This window comes from Arachis ipaensis, chromosome B08, assembly GCF_000816755.2.
Source record: "Arachis ipaensis cultivar K30076 chromosome B08, Araip1.1, whole genome shotgun sequence".
Taxonomy (NCBI): Eukaryota; Viridiplantae; Streptophyta; class Magnoliopsida; order Fabales; family Fabaceae; genus Arachis; species Arachis ipaensis.
Window position 1 is genome coordinate 36,796,536 of NC_029792.2, and position 16,011 is coordinate 36,812,546.

General features: G+C 40.6%; 1 pseudogene; it reads right to left on the reverse strand.

Moving 5' to 3' along the window:
- On the reverse strand, window positions 7,763-9,503 carry LOC107610937 (annotated as a pseudogene).

Below are 16,011 nucleotides of genomic sequence, written 5' to 3' on the forward strand. Positions count from 1 at the left end.
ATATCGTACAGGCATAGGACTGCGTGCTACATATGCAATGGGCGTAATGATTTATTTCCTGCACCAGTACACTGTCAAAAGGCATTCGTTGGAAGATGGGACAAAGCCAAAATGGCTAATACAGTAGATGCCTTTAGCTACCCGATTCCCTTCCCATCGTACATATTAACCAGTTTGTCCAATGATTGTGCCATACTTGTTTAAGCATTAAAATATATACACAGTGTATTGTCCCATACCCCGAATTGACATATACACCTGCTCGTCTGCATCTACCCAGGCCCTAAACCTTGTTTCGTTTTAATTTTATTGGTTCATTAACCAAAATAAATATATGAACCCTATATCATAAACTTTAAACCCTAAACCTTAAACCCTAAATCCTAAACCATAAATCATACACCATAAACCCTATCAACCCTAAACCCTAAACCCTAAACCCTAAATTCTAAACCATAAACACTAAACCATAAACCCTAAACTCTAAACCATCAACCCTAAACCCTCAACCCTAATCACTCACTCATAAACCGTAAACCATAAACCCAAAACCCTAAACCCTAAACCATAAACCCTAAACCCCAAACCCTAAACCCTAAATCCTAAACCATAAATCCTAAACCCTAAACACTAAACCCTTAACCATAAACCCTAAATCCTAAACCATAAATACTAAACCCTAAGCCCTATATACTAAACCCTAAGCCCTAAACCCTAAACCTTAAACCGTAAACCCTAAACCCTAAACCATACACCCTAAACCCTAAATCCTAAATCATAAACCCTAAACACTTAACCCTGAACCCTAAACCCTAAACCATAAACACTAAATCCTAAACCCTAAACAAAAAACACTAAATCCTAAACCCCAAACAATAACCCTAAATTCTAACCCCTAAACCCTGAACCCTAAACCCTAAACTCTAAACCCTAAACCATAAACCCTAAACCATAAACACTAAACCCTAAACACTAAACCCTAAACCCTAAACCCTAAATCCTAAACCATAAACCATGAACCATCAACCCTAAATCCTTAACCTTAAATCATAAACCATAAACCGTAAACCCTAACCCATAAACCCTAAACTATAAACCCTAAACCCTAAACCATAAATCATAAACCCTAAACATTAAACCCTAAACCATCAACCCTAAATTCTAAACCGTAAACCATAAACCCTAAACCCTAAACCCTAAACCCTAGTCACTCACCCATAAACCCTAACCCCAAAATCCTAAACCCTAAACAGTAACCCATAAACCCTAAACCATCAACCCTAAATCCTTAACCCTAAACCCTAAACCCTAGACCCTAAATCCTAAACCCTAAACCCTAAATCATAAACCCTAAACCCTCAACCCTAATCACTCACCCATAAACCCTAAACCATAAACCCTAAACCATCAACCCTGAATCCTTAACCCTAAATCCTAAATCCTAAACCATAAACCCTAAACCATAACCCTAAATCATAAATCCTAAACCCTAAACCATAAAACATAAAGCCCAATGTAGAATAACATAAAGTATTGTAAAATACATTTCTTTATAATTGGACATTTTTTGGGAATCTTTTATTTTTAATATTGGAGTGGTAGTGGTGTTTTTCTTAAATGTGGATTGTTGGGGTGTTATACTTAAATGTGGGATCGTTTAACTAGAGAAGCGAAAATCAGACTGTCCCATTTGTTAGAGGTACACAAATCGGACCATCCGATTTCTGAGAGGTACACAAATCGGACCCAAGGATTTCTGAGAGGTACACAAATCGGTTGCATGGATTTGTGTTAAAAAAATTAAAAATTTTAAGTACAGAAATCGGACCCAAGGATTTGTGTACATCAACAGTTTAAAAAAAAACCAAAAATTACAATGTTAAAGTATATCACCACTTTTACTTCCATAACAAAAAAAATTAGCCATTTTTTGAAATACCATGTTCATTCATTGTTTCACGGCTAACAAACAAATCACGATGTTAACATTTTCATCGTTATTATTATTTAGTATTAACATTTATCTCTCACATTATTATTATTATTATTATTATTATTATTATCATTATCATTATCATTATCATTATCATTATCATTATCATTATCATTATCATTATCATTATGTCTAGAGTCTATTTCTTTTTTCCGTGATCTGTAAATTAATATTTATTTGTTCTATTTTTTTCTTTCGTTCATTGGCTAAGCCTGATAACACTATCTAGAGCATATAGCCCCACCCATCAATTCACATATCCTCGTCTTATAATGCATCAAACCCAGGTGAGCCGAAGGAGCGACAGTAGTGGGAGAACACAGCGTGAAGGAGGACGAAGAGCAAAGATAAGGTTCTTGTATGGTCGGGCCTCATCTGAACCGGGTGTGGGGACTGGGTTGGGACTCGGGCGAATTACTTCTGTTGTGTTGGTTCGGGGTAGACTGCTGGCCCAGAATTGCGTCCAAAAAAAAAAGCTTTCGATGATATTATTGTAGGAGGCTGATTTTTTTTATATGGAAGAAATATTGGTATTTTTTTGGGAAATAGGATTATTTGGTGTAATTACAAATGGGTGAATTTTGTAGGTGAAAAGTCAACACGTGGGGGGCGTGGTGCAACACGTGGGGGCATGTTGGACACGTGGCAACATCCTGGCCAACACGTGGGGAGTGTATTGGACACGTGACAGCGTATTGGCCAACACGTGGTGGGCGTGGTGCAACACGTGGGGGGCGTGTTGAATGAGTTCCATAATACTGTAATACACTTCAAATATCAATATTCAACCAAAACACCATCTCCGTTTTCATATTAAAAATAATTTCTGGTTGTAGGACTCTTCCATGTTATTTGAATTTAGAATAAATCGAATTTATTGTTACCTAATATCTCGATATTCCTTGAAAAATGATGTGACATAATTTTTTGTATTTAATGGGCATTTATGTTTCTTGATGTGACGTGAGTGACTGCTCCAGACTACCTGCGGAACAAGATGGTCAGACCCATCATGATGCCCAACTATACGCGCTCGTCAACTATATAATACAACAAATGTGAGAAAGTGTATACTATACGCTTCCCTTAAATGCTTACTTGATTGCCTTTGTTGTGGATAGTCTAACTCACGGCATTGAAAGAAAAAAAAGTGAAAAGAAAAGCAACTTCAAATATGGAAAATCAGTTTTCGGATTCGTTGGCTGAGATGGGTGACCAGTTCTTTCCAGACGATCTTTTGATGGAGATTTTCACTCGAACAAACTCGAAGACAGCGGCGAGATGCAGAACCGCAAGCACAACGTGGCGTATCCGACTGTCTTCCGACAGATTTAGGAGAGACAACACGCTCGCAAACATTGGAAAACACCGTAAGGTGTTGCTCCAGATGGGTGACCCGGAGACGTACGGTTCAAACGAATCTTTCTGCATTGTGGACTGTGTAGACCGAGGAAGAGTAGCCGCGCCAATGCCAGAACAACTGGGTCCCCGCGGATGGTGGACTGTTATCGGCTCCGATTGCGGTGTGATCTGCGTGTAGTATAGCACGACTAGTCCTGATTTGAGACTCCTGTTATGGAACCCGCTGCTGCGAGTCGCTCGGCAACTGGATGATCCGGCCGACAAACTACTTAAACAAGGCATCATCGAATACGCATTTGGATACCGGGCGGGAATTGACAATTACTGCGTCGTCCATATGTCAAAGAGGCACATCCTAAACAGGTTTTTGCACTGCAATATTTTCAATTCCGCAGAGGGAAGCTGGAAACACGCGTACATAAACGATCAGCATCTCACTCACCTCGATGAGGGCTCAGCGTTCAACCTTGGTAAGGTCGTGTGGGTCAACTGGGGTGGACGTGGTTTGATGATTGCAACGCATGTGGTCGTGTTGGATGCAGACACCTTTCTTCTGAGCAAGATAAGGATTAACGGTAGCTTAATTCAGCATGTGCAGGTGATGCGTGTGCTCGACGGCATCCCACACTTGGTCGGGTATGAACGATCCCCGCACGGAGGACTGTCGACCATATGGTGCAAGATTGACTTGGAATAGATGTGCGTCATCCCGTTCATCAAGCTAGGAGTTGCCGGTCAGTATGGCGTCCCATGGAATCCTGTGACGATCATGGGTGATCGTATGATCACAGTACGCGAAAAGAATCGCAAATGGGCAAGAGGTGTTAACGGTGGTTTTCTGACAGAAATTTCGTTGGATCAGATTAATTTTGTTAGCCGACACAGAGTCACCGCATTCAAAGGTGAGTGGCCGAGTGACATGTACCTTCAGCGCGTTATAATTGTGGGGGTGGATTGTCTAGTTCCCTGACGGAGTGGCCGCTTGTGTGATTCAATCGCATATGCGGCAAGTAGGCTGTCACTCCGTAAATCCATTGCGACTACGTATGGACCAAGTGTAATCGTTGTTTGTATTCCTGATATGTTTAAATTATGTTTTTCGAATGGATTGATGTGTATCGTGGTTCATTATACTTAGTAGAATGCGTAAGGGAAATGAAAATTATCCAATTAGATTGAAAACACAGTGCCAATGCAATCAAATCCATGCTACAACTAAGGCTAAACAAATCGTTTTAATTAATTATGTTTTCCAGTCGTGAACACAGAAAAAAAATAGGCTCAACTAGCGACTTTGATCGGGAAAAAAACCAACAAAATGATCACGGATAGCAGCACGATGATCACAACCCCACGCCCCCTCGTCATCGCGACACTCGCAAGCATGTTGTCTTCCATGGCCATAGAGGCTGCAACGGCAGCCTCGAGCTCTACCCTAGTTTCATGCAAACTCTGTTTCAAATGACGCAGCTCATCTAGGAGTTCCTGTCTTGTCTTCTTTAACTCCGTGTTCTCGCTTCTAATCCACTCGTTCGTTTCCAGCAACCTGAAAATGACATTGGAATAACGAGCCGGGGGCTCTGGATCGTACCACTAAAAGAATGAGCATTTCCTGTTGATTCCGTACCCAGAACATCCATAAAACCTTCTGCTTGGATAGTCACATCTCCAAGCGGTTCTGATTGGCGACCTCACGCCACAGTGACAGCGAGGCGTCGGTGCATCGATGGAGGACGAGCTTATGGAAGAGGATCCCTGCATTGTGTGTTCAATAGTTCACGGGGGAGTGAAAGAGTGGCTTTTGAAATAGCAGCGCGCAACGATGGTTCATATTCACCTCTCTGCTAATGGCACCATGTCCTCACAATCTAACGGTCTTCTTGTTGACTGACACCTGTGACGCCAACCTGGCACGGAACGGTCGATTAAAGCCCCCAGCCCCAGGGCGGAGGCATCTTCCCCCATGGAGTTGTTAGCTGAAGATTCAAACCATTACCATTAAATATGTGGCCCGTTGTCTCCCTTTGGTATAATCTTTCTCTACGAAAAATGGTATGGAAAAAAATAATTCATATGTATATATCTTGTACGATCTGGTTGCATCCGGGTCTATGGGGAGATTGGATTGGTTTACGGGATGGATTCTTTCTACTGTTTTGAACCGTGGCAGACTGTTGGCCCAAAGTAACGTTTTAAAAAAACAAAAAAGGCTTTCCATGGTCATTGTTGCGGGACTCTTCCCAATGCAATCGTCGTAGGTTGATTGAAACTGGAATAAAACGAATTTATTGTCACCTAATCTCTTGTTATTTCTTGAAAAACGATGTTACTTAATGAGTTGTTTCATATTTTTTTGTATTTAAGGGGCATTTACGTTTTTTTGATGTGACGTGAGTGACAGACTCATCATGATGCACAGCCGCGCGCGAAAGCGCTACAATCTAGCAAAAGTGAGGAAGTGTATAGTACACGCATCCCTTAATGGTTTACTCCATTTTGTTCTGGACAGTCTAGGTCACGACATTTTAAAAAAAAAAAAGCAGAGAAGGAAAGCAGATTAGATTATCGCAACTCTGTTGGCAGAGTCATTGGGTGAGATGGGTGACCAGGTCTTTTCGGACGATATATTGATGGAGATATTCACCCGGACAGACCCGAAGATGGCGGCGAGATGCAGAGCCACAAGCACAACTTGGCGTGTCCGACTGTCGTCCGACAAATTTAGGAGGGACAACACGATCTCAAACAGCGGGAAACACCAGAAGGTGTTGCTCCAGATTGGTGACCAGGAGACGTACTGTTCAAGAGTATATTTCTGTCTTGTGGACTGTGTAGACGGAGGAAGAGTAGCCGCGCCAATGCCAGAACATCTGGGTCATCACGGATGGTGGAGTGTCATCGGCTCCGATTGCAGTATGATCTGTATCCGTTATAGCCGGGCTGGTTTTGATACGGGACTGATGGTATGGAACCCACTGCTACGAGTGGCTCGGCAACTGGATGATCCGGCAGACACCCTATGAAAACAGGCCGTTATCGGATACGCATTTGGATATCCGGCGGGAGCTGAAAATTACTACGTCGTCCATATATCAAAGAGACATCTCAAAAACAGGTTTTTACACTACAAGAATTTTGTTTATTTGTGGCAATTTTTTCTCTTATTTGTAGAGGTTTATAACCCCCACCAAATGGTTTGTGGGGGTTTCTAAAACCCCCAGAATTTAAGGTGCCACGAGGTCTTTTGTGGGGATTTTTAAAAACCTCCACAATCTATTCAGTGGAGGTTTTGTGTGTGTTTAGTGGGGGTTTTATATTGAATTTTTGTGATAGTTTTAAATTATTTTTTTGGTAATTTAAAACCCCCACAAATTAATTTTTAATTTAAAAAAAATTATCTATTTTGTGAGATTTTCAAACCTTCACAAATTCTGTAATTATTTATTTATTTTTAATTTCAAATTATTCATTAATCTCATCTCATTTACATATTTTCAAATTAACAAAAAAAAGCAACAGCAAGCTTGAAGTCCTAACTCTGGCTATTGTCAATTAGTTTTCACTAATCATTTTATCTATGAAACATGCTCTCCATTGTCCAAAACCTAGAAATAACTCTAATTGCAAGCTTAGTAGAAAAAAAAAGCATACACCAGCTTCGGCGACTTATCTTGAAGCATTTTCTATTGTATGAAAAATAAACTACATGCCAATATATATTCCTTATTCCATAATCCCTTAAACATGTAAGAACTGTCATAGAACAACCATTGCATTTAGAATAATAAAAACAACAAAAATGCACACTTCATCCTTATGTCCCTTGTCATGAATCTGAGATCCCGTACCAAAACTCTTTCCTTCATTGCAAGTAGATTCTTCTCTTACTCTTCAAAAAATTAAGAGCAGAGTACACATTGAAATAAGAGACCATATGTTTATAATGGTAAACATCAATGCAACAAAATAAAAAAATAAAAGCCATAATAGTATCATTAAAAAACAGAAACAAAAGAATTAATTACCCTCAGAGAAAAACAAAGTAGACAGCCAATTTCGAGAGACCACGGCATCCTGGTTTACACACAACAAAATTAGAACCTTGATCAAAAGCAAAATTAAGAGTTAATGCTTACTTTGGTCCAAAGGTTGCTTATTTTGACCATTGAACCTTTTTCTTTCCCATTCAAAATTCAAGTGCGTAGTTAATAATATACATATGGTCCAAAAGGATTTTTATTATATTATATTATATTAATTAACTAATATTTTTTATTTGTTCTGCTCAATAACTTCTAGAAACACTTTCACACACAACAGTAGTTTTTGGTCCAACATAGAATTGCATGATTTTGAGTGGGATTTTGGACTAAAAATATTAATGCTGACCTCATTTTTTTCATTTTCCATCAATCTGTCAACCAGGTGAGACCCAATGAATCTAGCTCCTCGGTGACCAATATTCTCATGTTGGACTGTAATCAAGAAGGAATAATAAATTAATAATAGGTAAAAGTAAAAACACGGCATAGATCGAGGTAAAAAGATGTTTCTGTGAAATTAGTGATTCAAGTAAAACTTATAGCCAAACACCTAATACAAATTGAATCAAAGATCCATAATTGACCTCTCATATACATAAACCAGAAGCATAGATACAACAAAGGATATAAAAACAGAAAGGAAAAAAAATCACTGAACAGTTAGTATACAGTTTATACTTATCTGTCTATAGTATCAATGTTCATGGGGTGAACATAGGCTTTCTGCTAGATCCAAAGGCAGGATTCCATTTCTCTCATAAATATTTCATGGTTATATATATATATGGATTCCATGGGTGGATTGAAATCTAGTACACTAAAAATAAAAGATAAATATCACACCACATGTAATATCACATGTGCATTATTCCTTTACCTTCATGTAAAATTCTCTAGCTGAGATAGGGATGACCTCTGATCCAAAGTCATTTACAGTTGGAAATCGCCATCTATATTTAATAAATTTGTAGCACTTAGCGAAACAAGATTTGCAATAGGATGAGTCAGTTCATTTTCAGTTAATATTATTTTATTTGAATGCTCTTTGTAAAGCCCCACATGTTGCTATACTTCAGTACCATAATAGATTTAGAAGTATCTCCTTCTTGAATACATACACACCCATAGAAGCAATGTATGGTTTCTTTACAGCCTCTTCCTTTGAAAGCCCAAGAATTGTTGTATCTACTTGCTATATTATGAAGCAGTATTAGCTGTAAACCTTATTCTTGAAACTCCTAATATGTAAGAAGTAGCACAAACATGAGTTATTACCATTGCTTTTAGGTCTTCTCCTTTGGGCTTTTCACTGAATGAGAGAATCCTTCCTTTATCATCTATCTTCAATAGACCAAAATCAGAGGCACGACTGTCACATATGAAGAGAGTTTTAAACAATAATATGTGACAAACATTGTTGAATCATTTATTCATTTGGACTGATAAAAGAGCTATTTTCTCATTCAGAGAAAGATGACAGAGTGATTTCAAGATATACATCATGTGATTATGTATACTAGAAACAAATTCGAAAACCATTAACCCAACTTACCTGTCATCCATGGGGAGACAAGAAAGAGTAATATCTGCACCACTCTCGCGATGATTCTGGATATGAAGATGAGTCAGAACATGTCAAATTGAATGCATCAACAGTATTGAAGGAGGAAAGGAAGTACTATTGATTGGACGAAACAGTGCCTTACTTGAACAAAGTCCATATAGTCCATTCGGTAGAGATAATCCCCAGAAAGAATCAAGACATCCTCAATATCCTTGCTTCTAGGATCCTACAGTATCATAGTTAAACAACATAACTTGGATTAAAAAGTTCAAGTGTAGATTATGTAACTACTATAATTTCTATAGAATTATTATACCTCAAAGAGCCAGTGGAACTTCCTCACGGCATCAACAGTACCCTGAAACCATTTTTTACCTGCCTCCCTGGAGTTTGAGTGGCAGCAAGAACCTGAAATAATAAATACAAGCATTCTTAGTCTTGAGTAATTACAAGTATAGTTCTTCAACACAGAATCCATCAAGTATACCTCAACATAGCCATCTCCAAAGGTGACACCAGTGCCAAAGTTGTACGCACGTGCAATATGCCTATTGAGTGAAGCTGAGTTGAACTGAGTGAGAATGTAGACCTTGTTAACTAAATCTATATCAAATCCTCTACCTTGACCTAAAAAATTTACAATCTATATCAAATCCTCTGCCTTGACCTGAAAAATTTACCAAAGAGAAGAGTACATTAAAACATAAGAAGCAGGATTTGTGTATAATTTTGCCAAAACTATATCATTAAATTATCACAAAATCTAACATCTTTGAAAAAAATTGAAGAATTGAAGAAAGCAAAGAATGAGAAAAAATTAGGAATAAATCCTCATTATAATGACTCCACAGACATGAAATCAGTTCCACGATATCTGATAGTTTTGAATGTAGCTTCAATCGAAGCTTACAGAGACTCACTAGCTCGCCTTCTTGATCTCCTCAGCTAGCACCACCGAATCCACGCCGAAATCGCACTATGAGTGCTTCAAGCCACCGGAAGAACAGCAAAACCAGCGGCACAACCCGCAGTGGAAGACGATGGAGAAGCAGAAGATTTAAAGCATTACCTCAACAATATGAATCAAATCGTCACTCTGAGAGGTCAACAAAAATTCAGAGGCTCCACGATCTCCATTCATAACTCTACCGGCAACGCTTGACGGAGGAGACGACGGCGGCAAGGAGATGAATGGTGGCGGCAATGAATCGTCCCTCTCCCTCTCTCGCTCGAAGCCCTCTTCTAACTGTTTTTTTTTTTTCAATTTTTGTTATTGGCTAATATTATTTGGGCTAGAAATTTTTTTTAGTATTAATTGAGCTGTGGGGGTTATTGTTAATAATTTAGGGAGGTTTTACAAATTGTCACTATTAAAATATATTATGGAGGTTTATAATAACTTCCACTAAAAAACTTCCACAAACAAGCAAGAATTTTGTAGTGTTACACTGCAATATTTTCAATTCCGCAGATGGATTCTGGAAACACGAGTACATTAACGATTTGCGTCTCACTCACCTCGGTGTGAGCTCAGTCTTCCACCTTGGTAAGGCCTTGTGGGTCAACTGGGGTGGACGTGATGCCACGGTTGCAACGCATGTGGTCGTTCTGGATGCATGCAACCTTCTATTGAACAAGATGAGGATAAACCGTAGCTCAATTCAGCACGTGCAGACGATGCGTGTGCTCAACGGCATCCCACACCTGGTCGGCTATGAACGATCCCCGCACAGACTATCGACCATATGGTGCAAGATTGACTTGGAATCGATGTGCGTGGTCCCATTCATCAAGCTAGGAGTTGGTGGTCAGTTGGATATTCCATGGAATCCTGTGACGATCATGGGTGGTTGTATGATCACAGTGTGAGAAAATATTCATAGACGAGCAGCAACAGGTGGTAACGGTTCTTCTGTGACGGAAATTTCATTGGATCAGATTAATTTTGTTAGCCGACATAGAGTCACCGCATTCAAAGGTGAGCGGCCGAGTAACATGTCCCTTCAGCGTTCTTTAATTGTGGGGGTGTGCTCGCTAGTTCCCTGAAGGAACGGCTGCTTGTGTGAGACGATCACGTATATCTGAACTTTTTTTTAATATTAGGTCTGTATTGGTGTAATCCATCAAAGTTCCAAGAAATTGTATTTAACTTCTTTGTTTTAATATAAAAAAAATCAGCCTTAACACTATTATAAATTATTGATTCTTATCATTTTGGACTATTAACTTTAACGCGTCACTATTAATTTATTATATAGAATAAATAATAAAAAGAAAATAAATCGTTCCCTTTGTCTTATTTTTTTGTCTTATTTAATATCGTAATTCAGGATTTCTGTTAACTTTTTTTTTGTCTTATTTGAAATCGTTACGCACGATTTTTTTTTATCCTATATCACTGCATTACACCAAAACATCATAATATTAATGAAAAACACCAATAATAACCTAATATAAAAAAAATTGGCCTATTCGTGTAATCTATCAAAATGTCTAAAATAAAAAATATAAATCTTCTTTTTTTTAAATAAAAAATAGCATTAACGTTTTGTATTTAATAAATTTAAAAATTATTTTTACATACCAAATGGCAGTGACGTTTTGTGTCTTTTAAAAAGTATAAACAAAAATCAGCCCCTTGGCCTTGCACTTCCCGTAATAATAACAATGTTAAATGTTCTCATTAGAATTTTTGTCATTTTACATATTAAGTTTTTATCCTTTACATGCCACACAATTAAATTAAAATAGATTTTAATATCGTATCGCCGTGTGCAGACGCTACTGATCTCATGCAATGGCAGGTCACCTTTTGCTATGTTAGGAAGCACTTTGCAAAGGCTTGAACATTGGACGGCACCCGAGGTTGCCTAACCGGTGCAATTCTAAACGCATGTGATGCATCCTGCGTCGATGGAGCTGACCGTCTTCATACTCCAAGAAAGGTGTTTGCAGACCCAACTTTTTGACCGGGAAACAGCTAGCCGATTCTATCCTCTTCACAAATCAAGCCATCGCAAAAACACAACCATCCCCACGCACAACCAATGCGGAACAACCCATCGGACGCCGACGACCGATACTGCAACGAACAATGGCCGATCATGGGACACCCGCTGCATCCAACAACGTGAACGATGACACGGCCTAGGTACGATTGTGGTGCATTGGCCGGTTTTGACTTTTTATTTATTTATTTTTTTTAAGTTATGCTTATGCTGCTCCCGATTCTACTGAGTTAGTTGTATACCACAACGTACTAACAAGCGCCCAATGCCAGGAGGACTAGAGAACATCGGGCCCAAATGACAACACTTCAAACAACGCGTTGTTGGAAATAATGAGAGAGGTGCTCGAGAACACGAAGGTTGGTAACACCCATCTCAATTTCCGCTCTAACTGTTTCGATAACTCCAACCATCTGACAGATCTGTTACGATCTTCCATGGAAGAACACGCAACGCCAAATGGACAGGGTGGAAGCAGAAATGGTGACGATTCGGTTGTTGGTGGGCGGTCTCAGAGAGCCTGTCACCCAGGTGCAAAAGGGACCTGCGGATATAGTCAACGCAACGTCCGATAGAAACCGGATTGAGAAACGAAGACTACCGGTCGCCGACAGGGAACATATGCACAACCCGATGTCACGCGCCTCCATTCCCAACCGTAGACAGTTGATGCTTCCAGGAACGATGAGGAAGAGACTGCATCAGTCGTCGACAAAAAGCAGCGGCGGAGACGTCAACATGTCTGTTTACGATGACGACGACGATCAGAAACGGGCCATGTACCCAAAGATGTGTAGGTCAAACACGCACGACGTCGAACATGGGCCTAAGGGTGGCAAGGCCACATGCTTCTTCACTCGATTCAAGAAAAAGGTATACGGGGGTAACCGGAGGACTATATCGCCCCAATGGAACAACAATGCAGACAACCCGACAGAGCGAATGGACTGCAGCCAACGCAAAACAGAAAAGGCAGTTTTCCTTTTAACACGGTGACATCATCCGACGAGAGCTCATCGAAGCCGGAACGCAGCCACGGACGGACAGCCGACACCTATAAGCAGATTCCGCGATGACCCCCGTCAAACTTGACCAAGAAGGGAACAAACACCACCAACGAATGGCCAATCTCTCAGCACGAGATGGACATCTGTAGGTACGTCTACGACCATCATGCCGACCCCACGTAAGTATTCTATCTGAACATCAACGACTAAATCTGCCGTGTGGCGTCATTAGTGCCGGAGGGCCGCAGTTAAATTGGGCTAGCGTGTGTAATATCTTCCATTTGTTGACCGCACAAGGAGATCGTTGTACGCGTCGGGTCGCAACATGCAACTCGTTCTGACATGGGATGCCTGTTAGACGGACGGCAACCAACCCCGAAGGCACGTAGCAATCCATCGTATCCTCTTCAAATTAATGGATTTTTTCCCGCTGACCCGGGTTTATTATTTCCATGCGAAGTCTTATTTTTTTGTTGGGTATGATTTGCAGATAATGGAGTTGATCACGATCATGGTTGCATCGCAGGGAGAAACCGATGGAGATCACCCTCGAGCAGTGTGGTGCTTGCATCCAAATTTTGCGGTACGCCCAAATCCTAATTCGGTAGTTTATTTGAATGCATAACTATGATTTAACGTTCTCTGTTTTAACACGAACCATGTGCCGTTGACATGCACGGTGACTTGTTTGAACCTTTGAATACTCCCTAAATAACCAGGCCGATGTAATGGACGGCGTCCACCCGGAAATTTTGGCGCAGCGATACGGCAATGACCACATGCACCCGACGGAAGACCTGCGCCTTGTAAGCTACCGACCGATAAGATTCTTGTACGCAAGTTCTGAACCTGGGCAGACTGAATTATGACTCTCTTATCGTATTCAACTTTTTTCATCAATCGCAGGTCTATATGCCAGTATTGGAAGAAGACTATGACAAGCACTGGTTCTTGGCTGTGGTTGACTTGTCGGAGAAGCAGGTCTTCCAATTTGACACGAATGCAACTAAAGAATCAAAGGCAAGAAGGAGACGTGTCATACAATGCATGGTAAGCGACACACATAGGTTAATTCAGCATCCTATCCGAATACGCTAATCTTTATTATCTTGGCGAATATGTGCCAGCTGACTGCGCTGGATGGAATCGTTGCAACTGACGGGTATAAAAACTCACGCTCTAAGAGCGCTCCCGAGTTTGCTAGTTTGGACATCATGGCCGTACTGGGAGTGCCAAAAAACAGCAGCAGTACAGACTCTGGCATTTGGGTCATGTAGTGGAAGGCAATGGGACGGAGGTTCACCCACGCGGTGTTGCCAATTGTAAGTTAATGCATGCATATAGGTAGAATGCAATTGCAATGTGTGTCTCTAATAAACGCTGCATTGACCATTGCAGCTGGACGAAGAGAAGATCAGGATCAAAATGGCAATTGCACTGCTAACGGGAAGATGCAACGAGAAAAGTGGTGCATTGCTTGCGAAGGCGGCGGAAACGGCCAAGACGGGGGAACCGTGTCTAAGAAACGTGTGAAGGGGCCGAATACAACGTTTTTTTTTCATGCACTGCAAATTTATGTTATTGTATGACAGTCTTCGTGGGCTGATTATATCATGGGCCATAAATCTTATTACTGTTATTGTATCTTTATGTTGGGCCCCTTTATGTTATATAATGTTATTTTCCAGCATGCATCTTCGTTGAAGATGATCGGCCGTGTCATCGCCACCATGCATCAAGTTTTTCGAGTCTTCCGAGCTTCTGTCGGAGGTGGAGTTGACGTGGGCGGAGCGAGGAGTTTTGCCTTCGATGAAGAAGAGAGTAGCTTCGATTAGGGTTGGGCATTAGGGGTTGGATTGCTATGCGAGTTCGGTTTCTGGGTTGTGGGTCGAGTCAGTTTCTCTGGCCCAACACCAAGTAAAAAAAATGTTATTTTCCAGCATGACAAAAAAAAAAACAAAGTTATGTTCCAGGAAAAAAAATTTAAAAACCGTAAATATACAAAAAAATGTAATTATGAACAACTTACCTGCTTCCATCGCCTACATCAATCCGTCCATCCACCGCCAAGGCAAGGCTGCCAATACGAAGTGACTATTCACTAACTCACGCAATGAAATGAATGGTAACATTAGATTAAGGCTTTGTTTAAATCTTGAACTCATTCGGTGGTTAGCGCTTTTTTTGAAATCCGATTACTGCCCTTGGTAATTGCACCAACATTAATGCCCCATTAATACCCAGTCTAATCAGGTTTAATGGTTATTTATTAAAAAAAAACTTAAAAAGGCGGGAGTTGTTTCACCTATTTAACGCGCGTACGTTTCTCAGTTACCAAAAAAAATGCAAACTTTTCGTAGAAGGGAAGCCATTGTTGGAGACTTAAAAGCTTCCGACAGTAAAGAACCGGAAACCATCAGAGAAATCACAGGCGAGGTATCACAATGCCGACGCTCACTGATTTTCGCTTCTTCAGATTCATAATCCCCAACACGGAGAATCAATTTGTAAGTTTTCAATTTTTTTGTTCTACAACCCTATCCCCAAGGCCCGCATGCAAGCCCACATCAATATCGATTTCTTACTCGTACAGAGAATGCCGGCGCCCTTCTCCAACGTTGTCCGGGAGAACATGAGCAACCCCGTCGAGGTAAGCACCACAAATGGTCAGTCGTGGAGCATCTCGTGGGTTGTCGAGGAGGAGCATCCGCATCGAATCGTCTTCATCGGAGGCTGGCGAGCCTTTTACGAACACTACCATCTTCGAATCGGTAACACAATGCTATTTTCGTATCACCAACCAAAGTTTTTCAATGTGGCCATCCATGACACAAGATACTGCGAGATCAACTATGGAAGGTAACAAGATTATTCTAGCGGGATTTCTGTATGCACTCGGCTAAGGCGTTTGTTTTATGCTGTTTTACGTTGTACCAGAAACTTGCGAAACGGAAGTCTTCCAGCAATACCCGCACATGGCAACTATACAGTCCAGTTCTTCGCGATAATCCCGGTGAACGACCCTGATACACTG